Source organism: Heptranchias perlo, unplaced genomic scaffold, assembly GCF_035084215.1.
Source record: "Heptranchias perlo isolate sHepPer1 unplaced genomic scaffold, sHepPer1.hap1 HAP1_SCAFFOLD_1543, whole genome shotgun sequence".
In the NCBI taxonomy this organism is placed as follows: Eukaryota; Metazoa; Chordata; class Chondrichthyes; order Hexanchiformes; family Hexanchidae; genus Heptranchias; species Heptranchias perlo.
Window position 1 is genome coordinate 814 of NW_027138800.1, and position 24,749 is coordinate 25,562.

The 24,749-nt window shown below is 53.6% G+C and overlaps 1 long non-coding RNA gene across 1 annotated transcript in view; it reads right to left on the reverse strand.

The window, feature by feature from the left end:
- Positions 1–215: 215 nt before the first annotated feature.
- The window catches only part of LOC137309240 (uncharacterized), a 30,125-nt gene continuing 5,591 nt past the window's right edge, over positions 216–24,749 (reverse strand). The window contains exons 2-4 of the long non-coding RNA XR_010959800.1: positions 2,959–3,119; positions 2,548–2,665; positions 216–451 (exon numbers count right to left, since the gene is read on the reverse strand). This is a non-coding gene — a long non-coding RNA (uncharacterized lncRNA). The remainder of the gene's footprint in view (positions 452–2,547; positions 2,666–2,958; positions 3,120–24,749) is intronic.

Below are 24,749 nucleotides of genomic sequence, written 5' to 3' on the forward strand. Positions count from 1 at the left end.
TCAACCCCCTCGACCTCGCCCAAACTCAACCCCCTCGACCTCGCCCAAACTCAACCCCCTCGACCTCGCCCAAACTCCACCCCCTCGACCTCGCCCAAACTCAACCCCCTCGACCTCGCCCAAACTCAACCCAACTCCACCAACAAAACCCAACGGTCCCCCGACTCTTGGGTTGGGTCACGTTGAGTTGGTGAGGGGTGAGTTTGGTTGGGTTGGGCTGGATCCGATCGGGCTGAGGTCCGCCCTCCCTCACTCGCTCACTCGCTCGCTCGCTCGCTCGCTCACTCCGCTAGTGCAGAACGCCACCCACCTGAGGTGACGCACGTTGACCCCTTCCTTGAGCCAGGAGTAGCTGAGGTTGGCGGGGTGGGCCTCGGCCCCGCACGGGAAGAAAACCTCCTGAGTGTAATTGACCGTCACGTTCCGGGAGGCCGGACGATGGCGGGCGGGCCTGAGGGGGTACAAAGGGAGAGGTGGGGGGGAGGAGGTCACACTCGCAGAACGCGGCCACCGGTAACAATTTGGAGGGAGAGGTGAGAAGCCACGAGAACGTAAGAGATCGGAGCAGGAGGAGGCCACTCGGCCCCTCGATCCTGCTCCGCCATTCGATCTGCTGACCTGCGATCTAACTCCTGCCTTTGGCCCATATCCCTTAATACCTTTGGTCGCCAAGAAAGCTATCCATCTAAGATTTAAATTGAGCAATCGAGCTCGTATCAATTGCCTTTTGCGGAAGAGAGTTCCAAACTTCTACCACCCTTTGTGTGTAGAAATGTTTTCTAATCTCGCTCCTGAAAGGTCTGGCTCTAATTTTTAGACTGTGCCCCCTACTCCTAAAATCCCCAACCAGCGGAAATAGTTCCTCTCTATCCACCCTCTCCGTTCCCCTCAATATCTTATAAACCTCGATCAGATCACCCCTTAACCTTCGAAACTCCAGAGAACACAACCCCAATTTGTGTAATCTCTCCTCGTGACTTAACCCTTGAAGTCCGGGTATCGTTCCAGCTGCACTCCCTCCAAGGCCAATATGTCCTTCCGAAGGTGCGGTGCCCAGAACTGCTCACAGTACTCCAGGTGCGGTCTAACCAGGGTTTTGTATCGCTGCAGCATAACTTCTGCCCCCTTGTACTCCAGTCCTCTCGATATAAAGGCCAGCGTTCATGACACGTCAATGATCGATGGACCTGAACCCCGAGGTCCCTTTGGACATCCACTGGTTTTAACTTTTTACCATTTAGAAAGTACCCTGTTCTGTCCTTTTTTCCGCTCTGGGGGAGAGAATTCCCAAAGATTCACCGCCCTCCGAGTGAAGAAATCCCTCCTCATCTCAGTCTTGGATGGCCGACCCCTTATCCTGAGACGATGCCCCCTCGTTCTAGACTCTCCGGCCAAGGGGGGAAACAGCCTCTCTGCATCGACCCTCTCTGCATCCACCCTCTCTGCATCCACCCTCTCTGCATCCACCCTCTCTGCATCCACCCTCTCTGCATCCACCCTCTCTGCATCCACCCTCTCTGCATCCACCCTCTCTGCATCTACCCTCTCTGCATCTACCTTCTCTGCATCCACCCTCTCTGCCTCCACCCTCTCTGCATCCACCCTCTCTGCATCCACCCTCTCTGCATCCACCCTCTCTGCATCCACCCTCTCTGCATCCACCCTCTCTGCCTCCACCCTCTCTGCCTCCACCCTCTCTGCATCCACCCTCTCTGCATCCACCCTCTCTGCATCCACCCTCTCTGCCTCCACCCTCTCTGCATCCACCCTCTCTGCATCCACCCTCTCTGCATCCACCCTCTCTGCATCCACCCTCTCTGCATCCACCCTCTCTGCATCCACCCTCTCTGCATCCACCCTCTCTGCATCCACCCTCTCTGCCTCCACCCTCTCTGCCTCCACCCTCTCTGCATCCACCCTCTCTGCATCCACCCTCTCTGCATCCACCCTCTCTGCCTCCACCCTCTCTGCCTCCACCCTCTCTGCATCCACCCTCTCTGCATCTACCCTCTCTGCATCTACCTTCTCTGCATCCACCCTCTCTGCCTCCACCCTCTCTGCATCCACCCTCTCTGCATCCACCCTCTCTGCATCCACCCTCTCTGCATCCACCCTCTCTGCATCCACCCTCTCTGCATCCACCCTCTCTGCCTCCACCCTCTCTGCCTCCACCCTCTCTGCCTCCACCCTCTCTGCATCCACCCTCTCTGCATCCACCCTCTCTGCATCCACCCTCTCAAGCCCCCACCCCGCCCTCAGAATCTTCTATGCTTCAATGAGATCACCTCTCATTCTCCTAAACTCCAGAGAGGATGGGCCCGTTCTCCTCAACCTCTCCTCATAGGACAACCCCCTCATCCCAGGGATCAATCGAGTGAACCTTCGTCGCACCCGCTCTGAGACAAGTCTATCCTTCCTTAGATTGCAAAGAAAAGCCAGGAGGGACAGAGGGGAGAGTGGGGTGGGGAGGTTGGAGCTGGGGAGGGCAGAGGGAGGTGCAGGAGACAAGGGAGCGAGACTCGAGGTGGCCTTCGGGCCCTGACTTACCTCTCACTAGTACCTGCGTGCTGTGCATCAGGTTCCCCTCTTCGCTGTTTGCCTCGCAAACGTAGACCCCCACGTTCGATCGATCCGCCATCTCCAACCTCAGCCTTCCGTCGGTCACCTGGTTCGGACGGGGGGGGTCGGGAGAGAACAGGGACCGGGTAAGAAGGGGACAGACTCCGCTGATCTCACAACCCAACATCGCTGGCCCGGGCGCGGGTACGGCTGAAAAAAAAAACCCGACCGTGGCTCACCGTCCAAGCGGGAAGGTGGGCCCAGTCGGGACGTCCGCGACGCCCCCCGCAGTCGAGCAGCTCGCCGCCGACTCGCGGCCCGGGGGCTCACACGCGGTGGCCGGGGTGGGGTTCCCCCTCAAACCCAGACTGACTCGCCATCCTCGCCTCCCCGGCTTACCTGGTACTTCTCCCCTCCAACGAACGGGGTGAGCTGCCTCCCGTCTTTGGTCCAGGTGACGACAGGCTCGGGGACTCCGCGGGCCTCACAGATCAGCAGCACTGGGTCCCCCAGCCGCGCCTCCACCAAGGGCGGGGGAGTTCTCCGGAAAGTGGGCGGGGCTGAGGTGGGGGTGGGGGTGGGGAGGGGAGGGGTGGGTGGGAAGGGGAGGGGAGGGGGGGGGGGGGGGGGGAGAAGAGAAAGGACAAATTTATGCGGTGAAAATGATCCCGTCGAAAAAAAATTCCCTCCCCCCGCCCCACCGTCTCCACACTGCGCTGGAGTGAGGCCAGCCCAGGAGCGCTCAGTCTTTCTCCCCGATGGGAATCCTACTTGTAAGTATATTGGGTGAAAGGTGTCAGCCATGACTCAGAGGCCGCGCTGTCGGAGGGTCAGCACAGAGGGAGCGCCGCACTGTCGGAGGGTCGGTACTGAGGGAGCGCCGCGCTGTCGGAGGGTCGGTACTGAGGGAGCGCCGCGCTGTCGGAGGGTCGGTACTGAGGGAGCGCCGCGCTGTCGGAGGGTCGGTACTGAGGGAGCGCCGCGCTGTCGGAGGGTCGGTACTGAGGGAGCGCCGCACTGTCGGAGGGTCGGTGCTGAGGGAGCGCCGCACTGTCGGAGGGTCAGTACTGAGGGAGCGCTGCACTGTCGGAGGGTCAGTACTGAGGGAGCGCTGCACTGTGCGAGGGTCAGTACTGAGGGAGCGCTGCACTGTCGGAGGGTCAGTACTGAGGGAGGGCCGCACTGTCGGAGGGTCGGTACTGAGGGAGCGCCGCACTGTCGGAGGGTCAGTACTGAGGGAGGGCCGCACTGTCGGAGGGTCAGTACTGAGGGAGCTCCGCACTGTCGGAGGGTCGGTACTGAGGGAGCGCCGCACTGTCGGAGGGTCAGTACTGAGGGAGCGCCGCACTGTCGGAGGGTCAGTACTGAGGGAGCGCCGCACTGTCGGAGGGTCAGTACTGAGGGAGCGCCGCACTGTCGGAGGGTCAGTACTGAGGGAGCACTGCACTGTCGGAGGGTCAGTACTGAGGGAGGGCCGCACTGTCGGAGGGTCGGTACTGAGGGAGCGCCGCACTGTCGGAGGGTCAGTACTGAGGGAGCGCAGCACTGTCGGAGGGTCAGTACTGAGGGAGCGCCGCACTGTCGGAGGGTCAGTACTGAGGGAGCGCCGCACTGTGGGAGGGTCAGTACTGAGGGAGCGCCGCACTGTCGGAGGGTCAGTACTGAGGGAGGGCCGCACTGTCGGAGGGTCAGTACTGAGGGAGTGCCGCACTGTCGGAGGGTCAGTACTGAGGGAGTGCCGCACTATCGGAGGGTCAGTACTGAGGGAGCGCCGCACTGTCGGAGGGTCGGTACTGAGGGAGCGCCGCACTGTCGGAGGGTCAGTACTGAGGGAGCGCCGCACTGTCGGAGGGTCAGTACTGAGGGAGCGCCGCACTGTCGGAGGGTCGGTACTGAGGGAGCGCCGCACTGTCGGAGGGTCAGTACTGAGGGAGAGCCGCACTGTCGGAGGGTCAGTACTGAGGGAGCGCCGCACTGTCGGAGGGTCGGTACTGAGGGAGGGCCGCACTGTCGGAGGGTCGGTACTGAGGGAGCGCCGCACTGTCGGAGGGTCAGTACTGAGGGAGCGCCGCACTGTCGGAGGGTCAGTACTGAGGGAGCGCCGCACTGTCGGAGGGTCGGTACTGAGGGAGTGCTGCACTGTCGGAGGGTCAGTACTGAGGGAGCGCCGCACTGTCGGAGGGTCGGTACTGAGGGAGTGCTGCACTGTCGGAGGGTCAGTACTGAGGGAGCGCCGCACTGTCGGAGGGTCAGTACTGAGGGAGCGCCGCACTGTGGGAGGGTCAGTACTGAGGGAGCGCCGCACTGTCGGAGGGTCAGTACTGAGGGAGCGCCGCACTGTCGGAGGGTCAGTACTGAGGGAGCGCCGCACTGTGGGAGGGTCAGTACTGAGGGAGCGCTGCACTGTCGGAGGGTCAGTACTGAGGGAGCGCCGCACTGTCGGAGGGTCAGTACTGAGGGAGCGCCGCACTGTCGGAGGGTCAGTACTGAGGGAGCGCCGCACTGTCGGAGGGTCAGGACTGAGGGAGGGCCGCACTGTCAGAGGGTCGGTACTGAGGGAGCGCCGCACTGTCGGAGGGTCGGTACTGAGGGAGCTCCGCACTGTCGGAGGGTCGGTACTGAGGGAGCGCCGCACTGTCGGAGGGTCAGTACTGAGGGAGCGCCGCACTGTCGGAGGGTCAGTACTGAGGGAGCGCCGCACTGTCGGAGGGTCAGTACTGAGGGAGCGCCGCACTGTCGGAGGGTCAGTACTGAGGGAGCACCGCACTGTCGGAGGGTCAGTACTGAGGGAGCGCCGCACTGTCGGAGGGTCAGTACTGAGGGAGCGCCGCACTGTCGGAGGGTCAGTACTGAGGGAGCACCGCACTGTGGGAGGGTCGGTACTGAGGGAGCGCCGCACTGTCGGAGGGTCAGTACTGAGGGAGCGCCGCACTGTCGGAGGGTCAGTACTGAGGGAGCGCCGCACTGTCGGAGGGTCAGTACTGAGGGAGCGCCGCACTGTCGGAGGGTCGGTACTGAGGGAGCGCCGCACTGTCGGAGGTGCCGTCTTTCGGATGAGACTTTAACCCGAGGCCCCGTCTGCCCCTCTCGGGTGGGTGTAAAAGATCCCAGGGCCACTATTGGATGAAGAGCAGGGGGAGTTCTCCCCGGGGTCCTGGGCCCTCGATATTTATCCCTCGACCAACATCACGAAAAAAAACCAGATGATCTGGTGATTTATCACATTGCTGTTTGTGGGATCTTGCTGTGCGTAAATTGGCTGTAAAGCTTTGGGAGGTCGTGAGGGAGTGAAAGAGACTGGATAAAAATGGGAAACACGTCCTCCCTTCATTAAATGACGAACACCAAAATTAGCTCCAAGCTTTGGACTACTCCTGGAGAGGGCAGAATTGGACTGAAAGAGGGAGCTTTACTCTGTATCTAACCCTGTACCTGCCCTGGGAGTGTTTGATGGGACAGTGTGGAGGGAGCTTTACTCTGTATCTAACCCTGTACCTGACCCTGGGAGTGTTTGATGGGACAGTGTAGAGGGAGCTTTACTCTGTATCTAACCCTGTACCTGACCCTGGGAGTGTTTGATGGGACAGTGTAGAGGGAGCTTTACTCTGTATCTAACCCTGTACCTGCCCCTGGGAGTGTTTGATGGGACAGTGTGGAGGGAGCTTTACTCTGTGTCTAACCCTCTACCTGCCCTGGGAGTGTTTGATGGGACAGTGTAGAGGGAGCTTTACTCTGTATCTAACCCTGTACCTGCCCCTGGGAGTGTTTGATGGGACAGTGTAGAGGGAGCTTTACTCTGTATCTAACCCTGTACCTGACCCTGGGAGTGTTTGATGGGACAGTGTGGAGGGAGCTTTACTCTGTATCTGACCCTGTACCTGCCCTGGGAGTGTTTGACGGGACAGTGTAGAGGGAGCTTTACTCTGTATCTAACCCTGTACCTGCCCTGGGAGTGTTTGATGGGACAGTGTGGAGGGAGCTTTACTCTGTATCTAACCCTGTACCTGCCCCTGGGTGTGTTTGATGTGACAGTGTGGAGGGAGCTTTACTCTGTATCTAACCCTGTCCCTGTCCCTGGGAGTGTTTGATGGGACAGTGTACAGGGAGCTTTACTCTGTATCTAACCCTGTACCTGCCCTGGGAGTGTTTGATGGGACAGTGTAGAGGGAGCTTTACTCTGTATCTAACCCTGTACCTGACCCTGGGAGTGTTTGATGGGACAGTGTTGAGGGAGCTTTACTCTGTATCTAACCCTGTACCTGCCCTGGGAGTGTTTGATGGGACAGTGTAGAGGGAGCTTTACTCTGTATCTAACCCTGTACCTGACCCTGGGAGTGTTTGATGGGACAGTGTAGAGGGAGCTTTACTCTGTATCTAACCCTGTACCTGACCCTGGGAGTGTTTGATGGGACAGTGTAGAGGGAGCTTTACTCTGTATCTAACCCTGTACCTGCCCTGGGAGTGTTTGATGGGACAGTGTAGAGGGAGCTTTACTCTGTATCTAACCCTGTACCTGCACTGGGAGTGTTTGATGGGACAGTGTAGAGGGAGCTTTACTCTGTATCTAACCCTGTACCTGCCCTGGGAGTGTTTGATGGGACAGTGTAGAGGGAGCTTTACTCTGTATCTAACCCTGTACCTGACCCTGGGAGTGTTTGATGGGACAGTGTAGAGGGAGCTTTGCTCTGTATCTAACCCTGTACCTGCCCCGGGAGTGTTTGATGGGACAGTGTAGAGGGAGCTTTACTCTGTATCTAACCCTGTACCTGCCCTGGGAGTGTTTGATGGGACAGTGTAGAGGGAGCTTTACTCTGTATCTAACACTGTACCTGCCCTGGGAGTGTTTGATGGGACAGTGGAGAGGGAGCTTTACTCTGTATCTAACCCTGTACCTGCCCTGGGAGTGTTTGATGGGACAGTGTAGAGGGAGCTTTACTCTGTATCTAACCCTGTACCTGGCCCTGGGAGTGTTTGATGGGACAGTGTAGAGGGAGCTTTACTCTGTATCCAACCCTGTACCTGCCCTGGGAGTGTTTGATGGGACAGTGTGGAGGGTACTTTACTCTGTATCTAACCCTGTACCTGTCCTGGGAGTGTTTGATGGGACAGTGTGGAGGGAGCTTTACTCTGTATCTAACCCTGTACCTGCCCTGGGAGTGTTTGATGGGACAATGTAGAGGGAGCTTTACTCTGTATCTAACCCTGTACCTGCCCTGGGAGTGTTTGATGAGACAGTGTAGAGGGAGCTTTACTCTGTATCTAACACTGTACCTGCCCCTGGGTGTGTTTGATGTGACAGTGTGGAGGGAGCTTTACTCTGTATCTAACCCTGTACCTGCCCCTGGGTGTGTTTGATGTGACAGTGTGGAGGGAGCTTTACTCTGTATCTAACCCTGTCCCTGTCCCTGGGAGTGTTTGATGGGACAGTGTTGAGGGAGCTTTACTCTGTATCTAACCCTGTACCTGCCCTGGGAGTGTTTGATGGGACAGTGTAGAGGGAGCTTTACTCTATATCTAACCCTGTACCTGACCTGGGAGTGTTTGATGGGACAGTGTAGAGGGAGCTTTACTCTGTATCTAACCCTGTACCTGACCCTGGGAGTGTTTGATGGGACAGTGTAGAGGGAGCTTTACTCTGTATCTAACCCTGTACCTGCCCTGGGAGTGTTTGATGGGACAGTGTAGAGGGAGCTTTACTCTGTATCTAACCCTGTACCTGCACTGGGAGTGTTTGATGGGACAGTGTAGAGGGAGCTTTACTCTGTATCTAACCCTGTACCTGCCCTGGGAGTGTTTGATGGGACAGTGTAGAGGGAGCTTTACTCTGTATCTAACCCTGTACCTGACCCTGGGAGTGTTTGATGGGACAGTGTAGAGGGAGCTTTGCTCTGTATCTAACCCTGTACCTGCCCCGGGAGTGTTTGATGGGACAGTGTAGAGGGAGCTTTACTCTGTATCTAACCCTGTACCTGCCCTGGGAGTGTTTGATGGGACAGTGTAGAGGGAGCTTTACTCTGTATCTAACACTGTACCTGCCCTGGGAGTGTTTGATGGGACAGTGGAGAGGGAGCTTTACTCTGTATCTAACCCTGTACCTGCCCTGGGAGTGTTTGATGGGACAGTGTAGAGGGAGCTTTACTCTGTATCTAACCCTGTACCTGGCCCTGGGAGTGTTTGATGGGACAGTGTAGAGGGAGCTTTACTCTGTATCCAACCCTGTACCTGCCCTGGGAGTGTTTGATGGGACAGTGTGGAGGGTACTTTACTCTGTATATAACCCTGTACCTGTCCTGGGAGTGTTTGATGGGACAGTGTGGAGGGAGCTTTACTCTGTATCTAACCCTGTACCTGCCCTGGGAGTGTTTGATGGGACAATGTAGAGGGAGCTTTACTCTGTATCTAACCCTGTACCTGCCCTGGGAGTGTTTGATGAGACAGTGTAGAGGGAGCTTTACTCTGTATCTAACACTGTACCTGCCCTGGGAGTGTTTGACGGGACAGTGTAGAGGGAGATTTACTCTGTATCTAACCCTGTCCCTGTCCCTGGGAGTGTTTGATGGGACAGTGCAGAGGGAGCTTTACTCTGTATCTAACCCTGCACCTGCCCCTGGGAGTGTTTGATGGGACAGTGTAGAGGGAGCTTTACTCTGTATCTAACCCTGTCCCTGTCCCTGGGAGTGTTTGATGGGACAGTGCAGAGGGAGCTTTACTCTGTATCTAACCCTGTACCTGCACTGGGAGTGTTTGATGGGACAGTGTAGAGGGAGCTTTACTCTGTATCTAACCCTGTACCTGCCCTGGGAGTGTTTGATGGGACAGTGTAGAGGGAGCTTTACTCTGTATCTAACCCTGTACCTGACCCTGGGAGTGTTTGATGGGACAGTGTAGAGGGAGCTTTCGTCTGTATCTAACCCTGTACCTGCCCTGGGAGTGTTTGACAGGACAGTGTAGAGGGAGCTTTACTCTGTATCTAACCCTGTACCTGACCCTGGGAGTGTTTGATGGGACAGTGTAGAGGGAGCTTTACTCTGTATCTAACCCTGTCCCTGTCCCTGGGAGTGTTTGATGGGACAGTGCAGAGGGAGCTTTACTCTGTATCTAACCCTGTACCGACCCTGGGAGTGTTTGACGGGACAATGTAGAGGGAGCTTTACTCTGTATCTAACCCTGCACCTGCCCCTGGGAGTGTTTGATGGGACAGTGTAGAGGGAGCTTTACTCTGTATCTAACCCAGTCCCTGTCCCTGGGAGTGTTTGATGGGACAGTGCAGAGGGAGCTTTACTCTGTATCTAACCCTGTACCTGACCCTGGGAGTGTTTGATGGGACAGTGTCGAGGGAGCTTTACTCTGTATCTAACCCTGTACCTGCCCTGGGAGTGTTTGATGGGACAGTGTAGAGGGAGCTTTACTCTGTATCTAACCCTGTACCTGCACTGGGAGTGTTTGATGGGACAGTGTAGAGGGAGCTTTACTCTGTATCTAACCCTGTACCTGCCCTGGGAGTGTTTGATGGGACAATGTAGAGGGAGCTTTACTCTGTATCTAACCCTGTACCTGACCCTGGGAGTGTTTGATGGGACAGTGTGGAGGGAGCTTTATCTGTATCTAACCCTGTACCTGACCCTGGGAGTGTTTGATGGGACAGTGCAGAGGGAGCTTTACTCTGTATCTAACCCTGTACCTGACCCTGGGAGTGTTTGATGGGACAGTGTAGAGGGAGCTTTACTCTGTATCTAACCCTGTACCTGCCCTGGGAGTGTTTGATGGGACAGTGTAGAGGGAGCTTTACTCTGTATCTAACCCTGTACCTGCCCTGGGAGTGTTTGATCGGACTGTGTAGAGGGAGCTTTACTCTGTATCTAACCCTGTACCTGACCCTGGGAGTGTTTGATGGGACAGTGTGGAGGGAGCTTTATCTGTATCTAACCCTGTACCTGACCCTGGGAGTGTTTGATGGGACAGTGCAGAGGGAGCTTTACTCTGTATCTAACCCTGTACCTGACCCTGGGAGTGTTTGATGGGACAGTGTAGAGGGAGCTTTCCTCTGTATCTAACCCTGTACCTGCCCTGGGAGTGTTTGATCGGACAGTGTAGAGGGAGCTTTACTCTGTATCTAACCCTGTACCTGGCCCTTGGAGTGTTTGATGGGACAGTGTAGAGGGAGCTTTACTCTGTATCTAACCCTGTACCTGCCCTGGGAGTGTTTGATGGGACAGTGTAGAGGGAGCTTCACTCTGTATCTCAACCTGTACCTGCCCCTGGGAGTGTTTGATGGGACAGTGCAGAGGGAGCTTTACTCTGTATCTAACCCTGTACCTGCCCTGGGAGTGTTTGATGGGACAGTGTAGAGGGAGCTTTACTATGTATCTAACCCTGTACCTGACCCTGGGAGTGTTTGATGGGACAGTGTAGAGGGAGCTTTACTCTGTATCTAACCCTGTACCTGGCCTGGGAGTGTTTGATGGGACAGTGTGGAGGGAGCTTTACTCTGTATCTAACCCTGTACCTGACCCTGGGAGTGTTTGATGGGACAGTGTGGAGGGAGCTTTACTCTGTATCTAACCCTGTACCTGACCCTGGGAGTGTTTGATGGGACAGTGTGGAGGGAGCTTTACTCTGTATCTAACTCTGTACCTGACCCTGGGAGTGTTTGATGGGACAGTGTAGAGGGAGCTTTACTCTGTATCTAACGCTGTACCTGCCCTGGGAGTGTTTGATGGGACAGTGTAGAGGGAGCTTTACTCTGTATCTAACCCTGTACCTGCCCTGGGAGTGTTTGATGGGACAGTGTGGAGGGAGCTTTACTCTGTATCTAACTCTGTACCTGGCCTGGGAGTGTTTGATGGGACAGTGTGGAGGGAGCTTTACTCTGTATCTAACCCTGTACCTGACCCTGGGAGTGTTTGATGGGACAGTGCAGAGGGAGCTTTACTCTGTATCTAACCCTGTACCTGCCCTGGGAGTGTTTGATGGGACAGTGTAGAGGGAGCTTTACTCTGTATCTAACCCTGTACCTGCACTGGGAGTGTTTGATGGGACAGTGTAGAGGGAGCTTTACTCTGTATCTAACACTGTACCTGCCCTGGGAGTGTTTGATGGGACAGTGTAGAGGGAGCTTTACTCTGTATCTAACCCTGTACCTGACCCTGGGAGTGTTTGATGGGACAGTGTAGAGGGAGCTTTACTCTGTATCTAACCCTGTACCTGCCCTGGGAGTGTTTGATGGGACAGTGTAGAGGGAGCTTTACTCTGTATCTAACCCTGTACCTGACCCTGGGAGTGTTTGATGGGACAGTGTAGAGGGAGCTTTACTCTGTATCTAACCCTGTACCTGACCCTGGGAGTGTTTGATGGGACAGTGTAGGGGGAGCTTTACTCTGTATCTAACCCTGTACCTGACCCTGGGAGTGTTTGATGGGACAGTGTAGAGGGAGCTTTACTCTGTATCTAACCCTGCACCTGCCCTGGGAGTGTTTGACGGGACAGTGTAGAGGGAGCTTTACTCTGTATCTAACCCTGTACCTGCCCTGGGAGTGTTTGATGGGACAGTGTGGAGGGAGCTTTACTCTGTATCTAACCCTGTACCTGCCCCTGGGTGTGTTTGATGTGACAGTGTGGAGGGAGCTTTACTCTGTATCTAACCCTGTCCCTGTCCCTGGGAGTGTTTGATGGGACAGTGTACAGGGAGCTTTACTCTGTATCTAACCCTGTACCTGACCCTGGGAGTGTTTGATGGGACAGTGTAGAGGGAGCTTTACTCTGTATCTAACCCTGTACCTGCCCTGGGAGTGTTTGATGGGACAGTGTAGAGGGAGCTTTACTCTGTATCTAACCCTGTACCTGCACTGGGAGTGTTTGATGGGACAGTGTAGAGGGAGCTTTACTCTGTATCTAACCCTGTACCTGCCCTGGGAGTGTTTGATGGGACAGTGTAGAGGGAGCTTTACTCTGTATCTAACCCTGTACCTGACCCTGGGAGTGTTTGATGGGACAGTGTAGAGGGAGCTTTGCTCTGTATCTAACCCTGTACCTGCCCCGGGAGTGTTTGATGGGACAGTGTAGAGGGAGCTTTACTCTGTATCTAACCCTGTACCTGCCCTGGGAGTGTTTGATGGGACAGTGTAGAGGGAGCTTTACTCTGTATCTAACACTGTACCTGCCCTGGGAGTGTTTGATGGGACAGTGGAGAGGGAGCTTTACTCTGTATCTAACCCTGTACCTGCCCTGGGAGTGTTTGATGGGACAGTGTAGAGGGAGCTTTACTCTGTATCTAACCCTGTACCTGGCCCTGGGAGTGTTTGATGGGACAGTGTAGAGGGAGCTTTACTCTGTATCCAACCCTGTACCTGCCCTGGGAGTGTTTGATGGGACAGTGTGGAGGGTACTTTACTCTGTATCTAACCCTGTACCTGTCCTGGGAGTGTTTGATGGGACAGTGTGGAGGGAGCTTTACTCTGTATCTAACCCTGTACCTGCCCTGGGAGTGTTTGATGGGACAATGTTGAGGGAGCTTTACTCTGTATCTAACCCTGTACCTGCCCTGGGAGTGTTTGATGGGACAGTGAAGAGGGAGCTTTACTCTGTATCTAACCCTGTACCTGACCCTGGGAGTGTTTGATGAGACAGTGTAGAGGGAGCTTTACTCTGTATCTAACACTGTACCTGCCCTGGGAGTGTTTGACGGGACAGTGTAGAGGGAGATTTACTCTGTATCTAACCCTGTCCCTGTCCCTGGGAGTGTTTGATGGGACAGTGCAGAGGGAGCTTTACTCTGTATCTAACCCTGCACCTGCCCCTGGGAGTGTTTGATGGGACAGTGTAGAGGGAGCTTTACTCTGTATCTAACCCTGTCCCTGTCCCTGGGAGTGTTTGATGGGACAGTGCAGAGGGAGCTTTACTCTGTATCTAACCCTGTACCTGCACTGGGAGTGTTTGATGGGACAGTGTAGAGGGAGCTTTACTCTGTATCTAACCCTGTACCTGCCCTGGGAGTGTTTGATGGGACAGTGTAGAGGGAGCTTTACTCTGTATCTAACCCTGTACCTGACCCTGGGAGTGTTTGATGGGACAGTGTAGAGTGAGCTTTACTCTGTATCTAACCCTGTACCTGACCCTGGGAGTGTTTGATGGGACAGTGCAGAGGGAGCTTTACTCTGTATCTAACCCTGTACCTGACCCTGGGAGTGTTTGATGGGACAGTGTAGAGGGAGCTTTACTCTGTATCTAACCCTGTACCTGACCCTGGGAGTGTTTGATGGGACAGTGTAGAGGGAGCTTTCGTCTGTATCTAACCCTGTACCTGCCCTGGGAGTGTTTGACAGGACAGTGTAGAGGGAGCTTTACTCTGTATCTAACCCTGTACCTGACCCTGGGAGTGTTTGATGGGACAGTGTAGAGGGAGCTTTACTCTGTATCTAACCCTGTACCTGACCCTGGGAGTGTTTGATGGGACAGTGCAGAGGGAGCTTTACTCTGTATCTAACCCTGTACCTGCCCTGGGAGTGTTTGATGGGACAGTGTAGAGGGAGCTTTACTCTGTATCTAACCCTGTACCTGCACTGGGAGTGTTTGATGGGACAGTGTAGAGGGAGCTTTACTCTGTATCTAACACTGTACCTGCCCTGGGAGTGTTTGATGGGACAGTGTAGAGGGAGCTTTACTCTGTATCTAACCCTGTACCTGACCCTGGGAGTGTTTGATGGGACAGTGTAGAGGGAGCTTTACTCTGTATCTAACCCTGTACCTGCCCTGGGAGTGTTTGATGGGACAGTGTAGAGGGAGCTTTACTCTGTATCTAACCCTGTACCTGACCCTGGGAGTGTTTGATGGGACAGTGTAGAGGGAGCTTTACTCTGTATCTAACCCTGTACCTGACCCTGGGAGTGTTTGATGGGACAGTGTAGGGGGAGCTTTACTCTGTATCTAACCCTGTACCTGACCCTGGGAGTGTTTGATGGGACAGTGTAGAGGGAGCTTTACTCTGTATCTAACCCTGCACCTGCCCTGGGAGTGTTTGACGGGACAGTGTAGAGGGAGCTTTACTCTGTATCTAACCCTGTACCTGCCCTGGGAGTGTTTGATGGGACAGTGTGGAGGGAGCTTTACTCTGTATCTAACCCTGTACCTGCCCCTGGGTGTGTTTGATGTGACAGTGTGGAGGGAGCTTTACTCTGTATCTAACCCTGTACCTGACCTGGGAGTGTTTGATGGGACAGTGTAGAGGGAGCTTTACTCTGTATCTAACCCTGTACCTGACCCTGGGAGTGTTTGATGGGACAGTGTAGAGGGAGCTTTACTCTGTATCTAACCCTGTACCTGCCCTGGGAGTGTTTGATGGGACAGTGTAGAGGGAGCTTTACTCTGTATCTAACCCTGTACCTGCACTGGGAGTGTTTGATGGGACAGTGTAGAGGGAGCTTTACTCTGTATCTAACCCTGTACCTGCCCTGGGAGTGTTTGATGGGACAGTGTAGAGGGAGCTTTACTCTGTATCTAACCCTGTACCTGACCCTGGGAGTGTTTGATGGGACAGTGTAGAGGGAGCTTTGCTCTGTATCTAACCCTGTACCTGCCCCGGGAGTGTTTGATGGGACAGTGTAGAGGGAGCTTTACTCTGTATCTAACCCTGTACCTGCCCTGGGAGTGTTTGATGGGACAGTGTAGAGGGAGCTTTACTCTGTATCTAACACTGTACCTGCCCTGGGAGTGTTTGATGGGACAGTGGAGAGGGAGCTTTACTCTGTATCTAACCCTGTACCTGCCCTGGGAGTGTTTGATGGGACAGTGTAGAGGGAGCTTTACTCTGTATCTAACCCTGTACCTGACCCTGGGAGTGTTTGATGGGACAGTGTAGAGGGAGCTTTGCTCTGTATCTAACCCTGTACCTGCCCCGGGAGTGTTTGATGGGACAGTGTAGAGGGAGCTTTACTCTGTATCTAACCCTGTACCTGCCCTGGGAGTGTTTGATGGGACAGTGTAGAGGGAGCTTTACTCTGTATCTAACACTGTACCTGCCCTGGGAGTGTTTGATGGGACAGTGGAGAGGGAGCTTTACTCTGTATCTAACCCTGTACCTGCCCTGGGAGTGTTTGATGGGACAGTGTAGAGGGAGCTTTACTCTGTATCTAACACTGTACCTGCCCTGGGAGTGTTTGATGGGACAGTGGAGAGGGAGCTTTACTCTGTATCTAACCCTGTACCTGCCCTGGGAGTGTTTGATGGGACAGTGTAGAGGGAGCTTTACTCTGTATCTAACCCTGTACCTGGCCCTGGGAGTGTTTGATGGGACAGTGTAGAGGGAGCTTTACTCTGTATCTAACCCTGTACCTGCCCTGGGAGTGTTTGATGGGACAGTGTAGAGGGAGCTTTACTCTGTATCTAACACTGTACCTGCCCTGGGAGTGTTTGATGGGACAGTGGAGAGGGAGCTTTACTCTGTATCTAACCCTGTACCTGCCCTGGGAGTGTTTGATGGGACAGTGTAGAGGGAGCTTTACTCTGTATCTAACCCTGTACCTGGCCCTGGGAGTGTTTGATGGGACAGTGTAGAGGGAGCTTTACTCTGTATCCAACCCTGTACCTGCCCTGGGAGTGTTTGATGGGACAGTGTGGAGGGTACTTTACTCTGTATCTAACCCTGTACCTGTCCTGGGAGTGTTTGATGGGACAGTGTGGAGGGAGCTTTACTCTGTATCTAACCCTGTACCTGCCCTGGGAGTGTTTGATGGGACAATGTTGAGGGAGCTTTACTCTGTATCTAACCCTGTACCTGCCCTGGGAGTGTTTGATGGGACAGTGAAGAGGGAGCTTTACTCTGTATCTAACCCTGTACCTGACCCTGGGAGTGTTTGATGAGACAGTGTAGAGGGAGCTTTACTCTGTATCTAACACTGTACCTGCCCTGGGAGTGTTTGACGGGACAGTGTAGAGGGAGATTTACTCTGTATCTAACCCTGTCCCTGTCCCTGGGAGTGTTTGATGGGACAGTGCAGAGGGAGCTTTACTCTGTATCTAACCCTGCACCTGCCCCTGGGAGTGTTTGATGGGACAGTGTAGAGGGAGCTTTACTCTGTATCTAACCCTGTCCCTGTCCCTGGGAGTGTTTGATGGGACAGTGCAGAGGGAGCTTTACTCTGTATCTAACCCTGTACCTGCACTGGGAGTGTTTGATGGGACAGTGTAGAGGGAGCTTTACTCTGTATCTAACCCTGTACCTGCCCTGGGAGTGTTTGATGGGACAGTGTAGAGGGAGCTTTACTCTGTATCTAACCCTGTACCTGACCCTGGGAGTGTTTGATGGGACAGTGTAGAGGGAGCTTTCGTCTGTATCTAACCCTGTACCTGCCCTGGGAGTGTTTGACAGGACAGTGTAGAGGGAGCTTTACTCTGTATCTAACCCTGTACCTGACCCTGGGAGTGTTTGATGGGACAGTGTAGAGGGAGCTTTACTCTGTATCTAACCCTGTACCTGACCCTGGGAGTGTTTGATGGGACAGTGCAGAGGGAGCTTTACTCTGTATCTAACCCTGTACCTGACCCTGGGAGTGTTTGATGGGACAGTGTAGAGGGAGCTTTACTCTGTATCTAACCCTGTACCTGACCCTGGGAGTGTTTGATGGGACAGTGTAGAGGGAGCTTTACTCTGTATCTAACCCTGTACCTGACCCTGGGAGTGTTTGACGGGACAGTGTGGAGGGAGCTTTACTCTGTATCTAACCCTGTACCTGCCCTGGGAGTGTTTGATGGGACAGTGTAGAGGGAGCTTTCCTCTGTATCTAACCCTGTACCTGCCCTGGGAGTGTTTGATGGGACAGTGTAGAGGGAGCTTTACTCTGTATCTAACCCTGTACCTGCCCTGGGAGTGTTTGATGGGAGAGTGTAGAGGGAGCTTTACTCTGTATCTAACCCTGTACCTGACCCTGGGAGTGTTTGATGGGACAGTGTAGAGGGAGCTTTACTCTGTATCTAACCCTGCACCTGCACTGGGAGTGTTTGATGGGACAGTGCAGAGGGAGCTTTACTCTGTATCTAACCCTGTACCTGACCCTGGGAGTGTTTGATGGGACAGTGTAGAGGGAGCTTTACTCTGTATCTAACCCTGTACCTGTCCTGGGAGTGTTTGATGGGACAGTGTAGAGGGAGCTTTACTCTGTATCTAACCCTGTACCTGCCCTGGGAGTGTTTGATGGGACAGTGTAGAGGGAGCTTTACTCTGTATCTAACCCTGTACCTGCCCTGGGAGTGTTTGATGGGACAGTGTAGAGGGAGCTTTACTCTGTATCTAACCCTGTACCTGCCCCTGGGAGTGTTTGATGGGACAGTGTAGAGGGAGCTTTACTCTGTATCTAACCCTGTACCTGCACTGGGAGTGTTTGATGGGACAGTGTAGGGGGAGCTTTACTCTGTATCTCACCCTGTACCTGACCCTGGGAGTGTTTGACGGGACAGTGTGGAGGGAGCTTTACTCTGTATCTAACCCTGTACCTGCCCTGGGAGTGTTTGATGGGACAGTGTAGAGGGAGCTTTACTCTGTATCTAACCCTGTACCTGCCCCTGGGAGCGTTTGATGGGACAGTGTAGAGGGAGCTTTACTCTGTATCTAACCCTGTACCTGCCCCTGGGAGTGTTTGATGGGACAGTGCAGAGGGAGCTTTACTCTGTATCTAACCCTGTACCTGACCCTGGGAGTGTTTGATGGGACAGTGTAGAGGGAGCTTTACTCTGTATCTAACCCTGTACCTGCCCTGGGAGTGTTTGATGGGACAGTGTGGAGGGAGCTTTACTCTGTATCTAACCCTGTACCTGCCCTGGGAGTGTTTGATGGGACAGTGTAGAGGGAGCTTTACTCTGTATCTAACCCTGTACCTGCCCTGGGAGTGTTTGATGGGACAGTGTAGAGGGAGCTTTACTCTGTATCCAACCCTGTACCTGCCCCTGGGAGTGTTTGATGAGACAGTGTAGAGGGAGCTTTACTCTGTATCTAACCCTGTACCTGCCCTGGGAGTGTTTGATGGGACAGTGTAGAGGGAGCTTTACTCTGTATCTAACCCTGTACCTGACCCTGGGAGTGTTTGATGGGACAGTGTGGAGGGAGCTTTACTCTGTATCTAACCCTGTACCTGACCTGGGAGTGTTTGATGGGACAGTGTAGAGGGAGCTTTACTCTGTATCTAACCCTGTACCTGACCCTGGGAGTGTTCAACGGGACAGTGTAGAGGGAGCTTTACTCTGTATCTAACCCTGTACCTGCACTGGGAGTGTTTGATGGGACAGTGCAGAGGGAGCTTTACTCTGTATCTCACCCTGTACCTGCCCTGGGAGTGTTTGATGGGACAGTGTAGAGGGAGCTTTACTCTGTATCTAACCCTGTACCTGCCCTGGGAGTGTTTGATGGGACAGTGTAGAGGGAGCTTTACTCTGTATCTAACCCTGTACCTGCCCTGGGAGTGTTTGATGGGACAGTGTAGAGGGAGCTTTACTCTGTATCTAACCCTGTACCTGACCCTGGGAGTGTTTGATGGGACAGTGTAGAGGGAGCTTTGCTCTGTATCTAACCCTGTACCTGCCCCGGGAGTGTTTGATGGGACAGTGTAGAGGGAGCTTTACTCTGTATCTAACCCTGTACCTGCCCTGGGAGTGTTTGATGGGACAGTGTAGAGGGAGCTTTACTCTGTATCTAACCCTGTACCTGCCCTGGGAGTGTTTGATGAGACAGTGTAGAGGGAGCTTTACTCTGTATCTAACACTGTACCTGCCCTGGGAGTGTTTGACGGGACAGTGTAGAGGGAGATTTACTCTGTATCTAACACTGTACCTGCCCTGGGAGTGTTTGATGGGACAGTGTAGAGGGAGCTTTACTCTGTATCTAACCCTGTCCCTGTCCCTGGGAGTGTTTGATGGGACAGTGCAGAGGGAGCTTTACTCTGTATCTAACCCTGTACCGACCCTGGGAGTGTTTGACGGGACAATGTAGAGGGAGCTTTACTCTGTATCTTACCCTGCACCTGCCCCTGGGAGTGTTTGATGGGACAGTGTAGAGGGAGCTTTACTCTGTATCTAACCCAGTCCCTGTCCCTGGGAGTGTTTGATGGGACAGTGCAGAGGGAGCTTTACTCTGTATCTAACCCTGTACCTGACCCTGGGAGTGTTTGATGGGACAGTGTCGAGGGAGCTTTACTCTGTATCTAACCCTGTACCTGCCCTGGGAGTGTTTGATGGGACAGTGTAGAGGGAGCTTTACTCTGTCTCTAACCCTGTACCTGCACTGGGAGTGTTTGATGGGACAGTGTAGAGGGAGCTTTACTCTGTATCTAACCCTGTACCTGCCCTGGGAGTGTTTGATGGGACAATGTAGAGGGAGCTTTACTCTGTATCTAACCCTGTACCTGACCCTGGGAGTGTTTGATGGGACAGTGTGGAGGGAGCTTTATCTGTATCTAACCCTGTACCTGACCCTGGGAGTGTTTGATGGGACAGTGCAGAGGGAGCTTTACTCTGTATCTAACCCTGTACCTGACCCTGGGAGTGTTTGATGGGACAGTGTAGAGGGAGCTTTACTCTGTATCTCACCCTGTACCTGCCCTGGGAGTGTTTGACGGGACAGTGTAGAGGGAGCTTTACTCTGTATCTAACCCTGTACCTGACCCTGGGAGTGTTTGATGGGACAGTGTAGAGGGAGCTTTACTCTGTATCTAACCCTGTACCTGCCCTGGGAGTGTTTGATGGGACAGTGTAGAGGGAGCTTTCCTCTGTATCTAACCCTGTACCTGCCCTGGGAGTGTTTGATCGGACAGTGTAGAGGGAGCTTTACTCTGTATCTAACCCTGTACCTGGCCCTTGGAGTGTTTGATGGGACAGTGTAGAGGGAGCTTTACTCTGTATCTAACCCTGTACCTGCCCTGGGAGTGTTTGATGGGACAGTGTAGAGGGAGCTTTACTCTGTATCTAACCCTGTACCTGCCGTGGGAGTGTTTGATGGGACAGTGTAGAGGGAGCTTTACTCTGTATCTAACCCTGTACCTGCCGTGGGAGTGTTTCACGGGACAGTGTAGAGGGAGCTTTACTCTGTATCTAACCCTGTACCTGACCCTGGGAGTGTTTGATGGGACAGTGTAGAGGGAGCTTTACTCTGTGTCTAACCCTGTACCTGCCCTGGGTGTGTTTGATGGGACAGTGTAGAGGGAGCTTTACTCTGTATCTCACCCTGTACCTGACCTGGGAGTGTTTGATGGGACAGTGTAGAGGGAGCTTTACTCTGTATCTAACCCTGTACCTGACCCTGGGAGTGTTTGATGGGACAGTGTAGAGGGAGCTTTACTCTGTATCTAACCCTGTACCTGCCCTGGGAGTGTTTGATGGGACAGTGTAGAGGGAGCTTTACTCTGTATCTAACCCTGTACCTGACCCTGGGAGTGTTTGATGGGACAGTGTAGAGGGAGCTTTACTCTGTATCTAACCCTGTACCTGCCCCTGGGAGTGTTTGATGGGACAGTGTAGAGGGAGCTTTACTCTGTATCTAACCCTGTACCTGACCCTGGGAGTGTTTGATGGGACAGTGTAGAGGGAGCTTCACTCTGTATCTAACCCTGTACCTGACCCTGGGAGTGTTTGATGGGACAGTGTAGAGGGAGCTTTACTCTGTATCTAACCCTGTACCTGCCCTGGGAGTGTTTGATGGGACAGTGTAGAGGGAGCTTTACTCTGTATCTAACCCTGTACCTGCCCTGGGAGTGTTTGATGGGACAGTGTAGAGGGAGCTTTACTCTGTATCTAACCCTGTACCTGCCCTGGGAGTGTTTGATGGGACAGTGTAGAGGGAGCTTTACTCTGTATCTAACCCTGTACCTGCCCTGGGAGTGTTTGATGGGACAGTGTAGAGGGAGCTTTACTCTGTATCTAACCCTGCACCTGCCCTGGGAGTGTTTGATGGGACAGTGTAGAGGGAGCTTTACTCTGTCTCTAACCCTGTACCTGCCCTGGGAGTGTTTGATGGGACAGTGTAGAGGGAGCTTTACTCTGTCTCTAACCCTGTACCTGCCCTGGGAGTGTTTGACGGGACAGTGTAGAGGGAGCTTTACTCTGTCTCTAACCCTGTACCTGCCCTGGGAGTGTTTGATGGGACAGTGTGGAGGGAGCTTTACTCTGTATCTAACCCTGTACCTGCCCTGGGAGTGTTTGATGGGACAGTGTAGAGGGAGCTTTACTCTGTATCTCACCCTGTACCTGCCCTGGGAGTGTTTGATGGGACAGTGTAGAGGGAGCTTTACTCTGTGTCTAACCCTCTACCTGCCCTGGGAGTGTTTGATGGGACAGTGTAGAGGGAGCTTTACTCTGTATCTAACCCTGTACCTGCCCTGGGAGTGTTTGATGGGACAGTGTAGAGGGAGCTTTACTCTGTATCTAACCCTGTACCTGCCCTGGGAGTGTTTGATGGGACAGTGTAGAGGGAGCTTTACTCTGTATCTAACCCTGCACCTGCCCTGGGAGTGTTTGATGGGACAGTGTAGAGGGAGCTTTACTCTGTCTCTAACCCTGTACCTGCCCTGGGAGTGTTTGATGGGACAGTGTAGAGGGAGCTTTACTCTGTCTCTAACCCTGTACCTGCCCTGGGAGTGTTTGACGGGACAGTGTAGAGGGAGCTTTACTCTGTCTCTAACCCTGTACCTGCCCTGGGAGTGTTTGATGGGACAGTGTGGAGGGAGCTTTACTCTGTATCTAACCCTGTACCTGCCCTGGGAGTGTTTGATGGGACAGTGTCGAGGGAGCTTTACTCTGTATCTCACCCTGTACCTGCCCTGGGAGTGTTTGATGGGACAGTGTAGAGGGAGCTTTACTCTGTATCTAACCCTGTACCTGCCCTGGGAGTGTTTGATGGGACAGTGTAGAGGGAGCTTTACTCTGTGTCTAACCCTCTACCTGCCCTGGGGGTGTTTGATGGGACAGTGTAGAGGGAGCTTTACTCTGTATCTAACCCTGTACCTGCCCTGGGAGTGTTTGATGGGACAGTGTGGAGTGAGCTTTACTCTGTATCTAACCCTGTACCTGCCCTGGGAGTGTTTGATGGGACAGTGTAGAGGGAGCTTTACTCTGTATCTAACCCTGTACCTGACCCTGGGAGTGTTTGATGGGACAGTGTAGAGGGAGCTTTACTCTGTATCTAACCCTCTACCTGACCCTGGGAGTGTTTGACGGGACAGTGTGGAGGGAGCTTTACTCTGTATCTAACCCTGTACCTGGCCTGGGAGTGTTTGATGGGACAGTGTGGAGGGAGCTTTACTCTGTATCTAACCCTGTACCTGACCCTGGGAGTGTTTGATGGGACAGTGTGGAGGGAGCTTTACTCTGTATCTAACGCTGTACCTGCCCTGGGAGTGTTTGATGGGACAGTGTAGAGGGAGCTTTACTCTGTATCTAACCCTGTACCTGCCCTGGGAGTGTTTGATGGGACAGTGTGGAGGGAGCTTTACTCTGTATCTAACTCTGTACCTGGCCTGGGAGTGTTTGATGGGACAGTGTGGAGGGAGCTTTACTCTGTATCTAACCCTGTACCTGACCCTGGGAGTGTTTGATGGGACAGTGCAGAGGGAGCTTTACTCTGTATCTAACCCTGTACCTGCCCTGGGAGTGTTTGATGGGACAGTGTAGAGGGAGCTTTACTCTGTATCTAACCCTGTACCTGCACTGGGAGTGTTTGATGGGACAGTGTAGAGGGAGCTTTACTCTGTATCTAACCCTGTCCCTGCCCTGGGAGTGTTTGATGGGACAGTGCAGAGGGAGCTTTACTCTGTATCTAACCCTGTACCTGCCCTGGGAGTGTTTGATGGGACAGTGTAGAGGGAGCTTTACTCTGTATCTAACCCTGTACCTGACCCTGGGAGTGTTTGATGGGACAGTGCAGAGGGAGCTTTACTCTGTATCTAACCCTGTACCTGCCCTGGGAGTGTTTGATGGGACAGTGTAGAGGGAGCTTTACTCTGTATCTAACCCTGTACCTGACCCTGGGAGTGTTTGATGGGACAGTGTAGAGGGAGCTTTACTCTGTATCTAACCCTGTACCTGACCCTGGGAGTGTTTGATGGGACAGTGTAGGGGGAGCTTTACTCTGTATCTAACCCTGTACCTGACCCTGGGAGTGTTTGATGGGACAGTGTAGAGGGAGCTTTACTCTGTATCTAACCCTGCACCTGCCCTGGGAGTGTTTGACGGGACAGTGTAGAGGGAGCTTTGCTCTGTATCTAACCCTGTACCTGCCCTGGGAGTGTTTGATGGGACAGTGTGGAGGGAGCTTTACTCTGTATCTAACCCTGTACCTGCCCCTGGGTGTGTTTGATGTGACAGTGTGGAGGGAGCTTTACTCTGTATCTAACCCTGTCCCTGTCCCTGGGAGTGTTTGATGGGACAGTGTACAGGGAGCTTTACTCTGTATCTAACCCTGTACCTGCCCTGGGAGTGTTTGATGGGACAGTGTAGAGGGAGCTTTACTCTGTATCTAACCCTGTACCTGACCCTGGGAGTGTTTGATGGGACAGTGTGGAGGGAGCTTTACTCTATATCTAACCCTGTACCTGCCCTGGGAGTGTTTGATGGGACAGTGTAGAGGGAGCTTTACTCTGTATCTAACCCTGTACCTGACCCTGGGAGTGTTTGATGGGACAGTGTAGAGGGAGCTTTGCTCTGTATCTAACCCTGTACCTGCCCCGGGAGTGTTTGATGGGACAGTGTAGAGGGAGCTTTACTCTGTATCTAACCCTGTACCTGCCCTGGGAGTGTTTGATGGGACAGTGTAGAGGGAGCTTTACTCTGTATCTAACACTGTACCTGCCCTGGGAGTGTTTGATGGGACAGTGGAGAGGGAGCTTTACTCTGTATCTAACCCTGTACCTGGCCCTGGGAGTGTTTGATGGGACAGTGTAGAGGGAGCTTTTCTCTGTATCTAACCCTGTACCTGCCCTGGGAGTGTTTGACGGGACAGTGTAGAGGGAGCTTTACTCTGTATCCAACCCTGTACCTGCCCTGGGAGTGTTTGATGGGACAGTGTGGAGGGTACTTTACTCTGTATCTAACCCTGTACCTGTCCTGGGAGTGTTTGATGGGACAGTGTGGAGGGAGCTTTACTCTGTATCTAACCCTGTACCTGCCCTGGGAGTGTTTGATGGGACAATGTAGAGGGAGCTTTACTCTGTATCTAACCC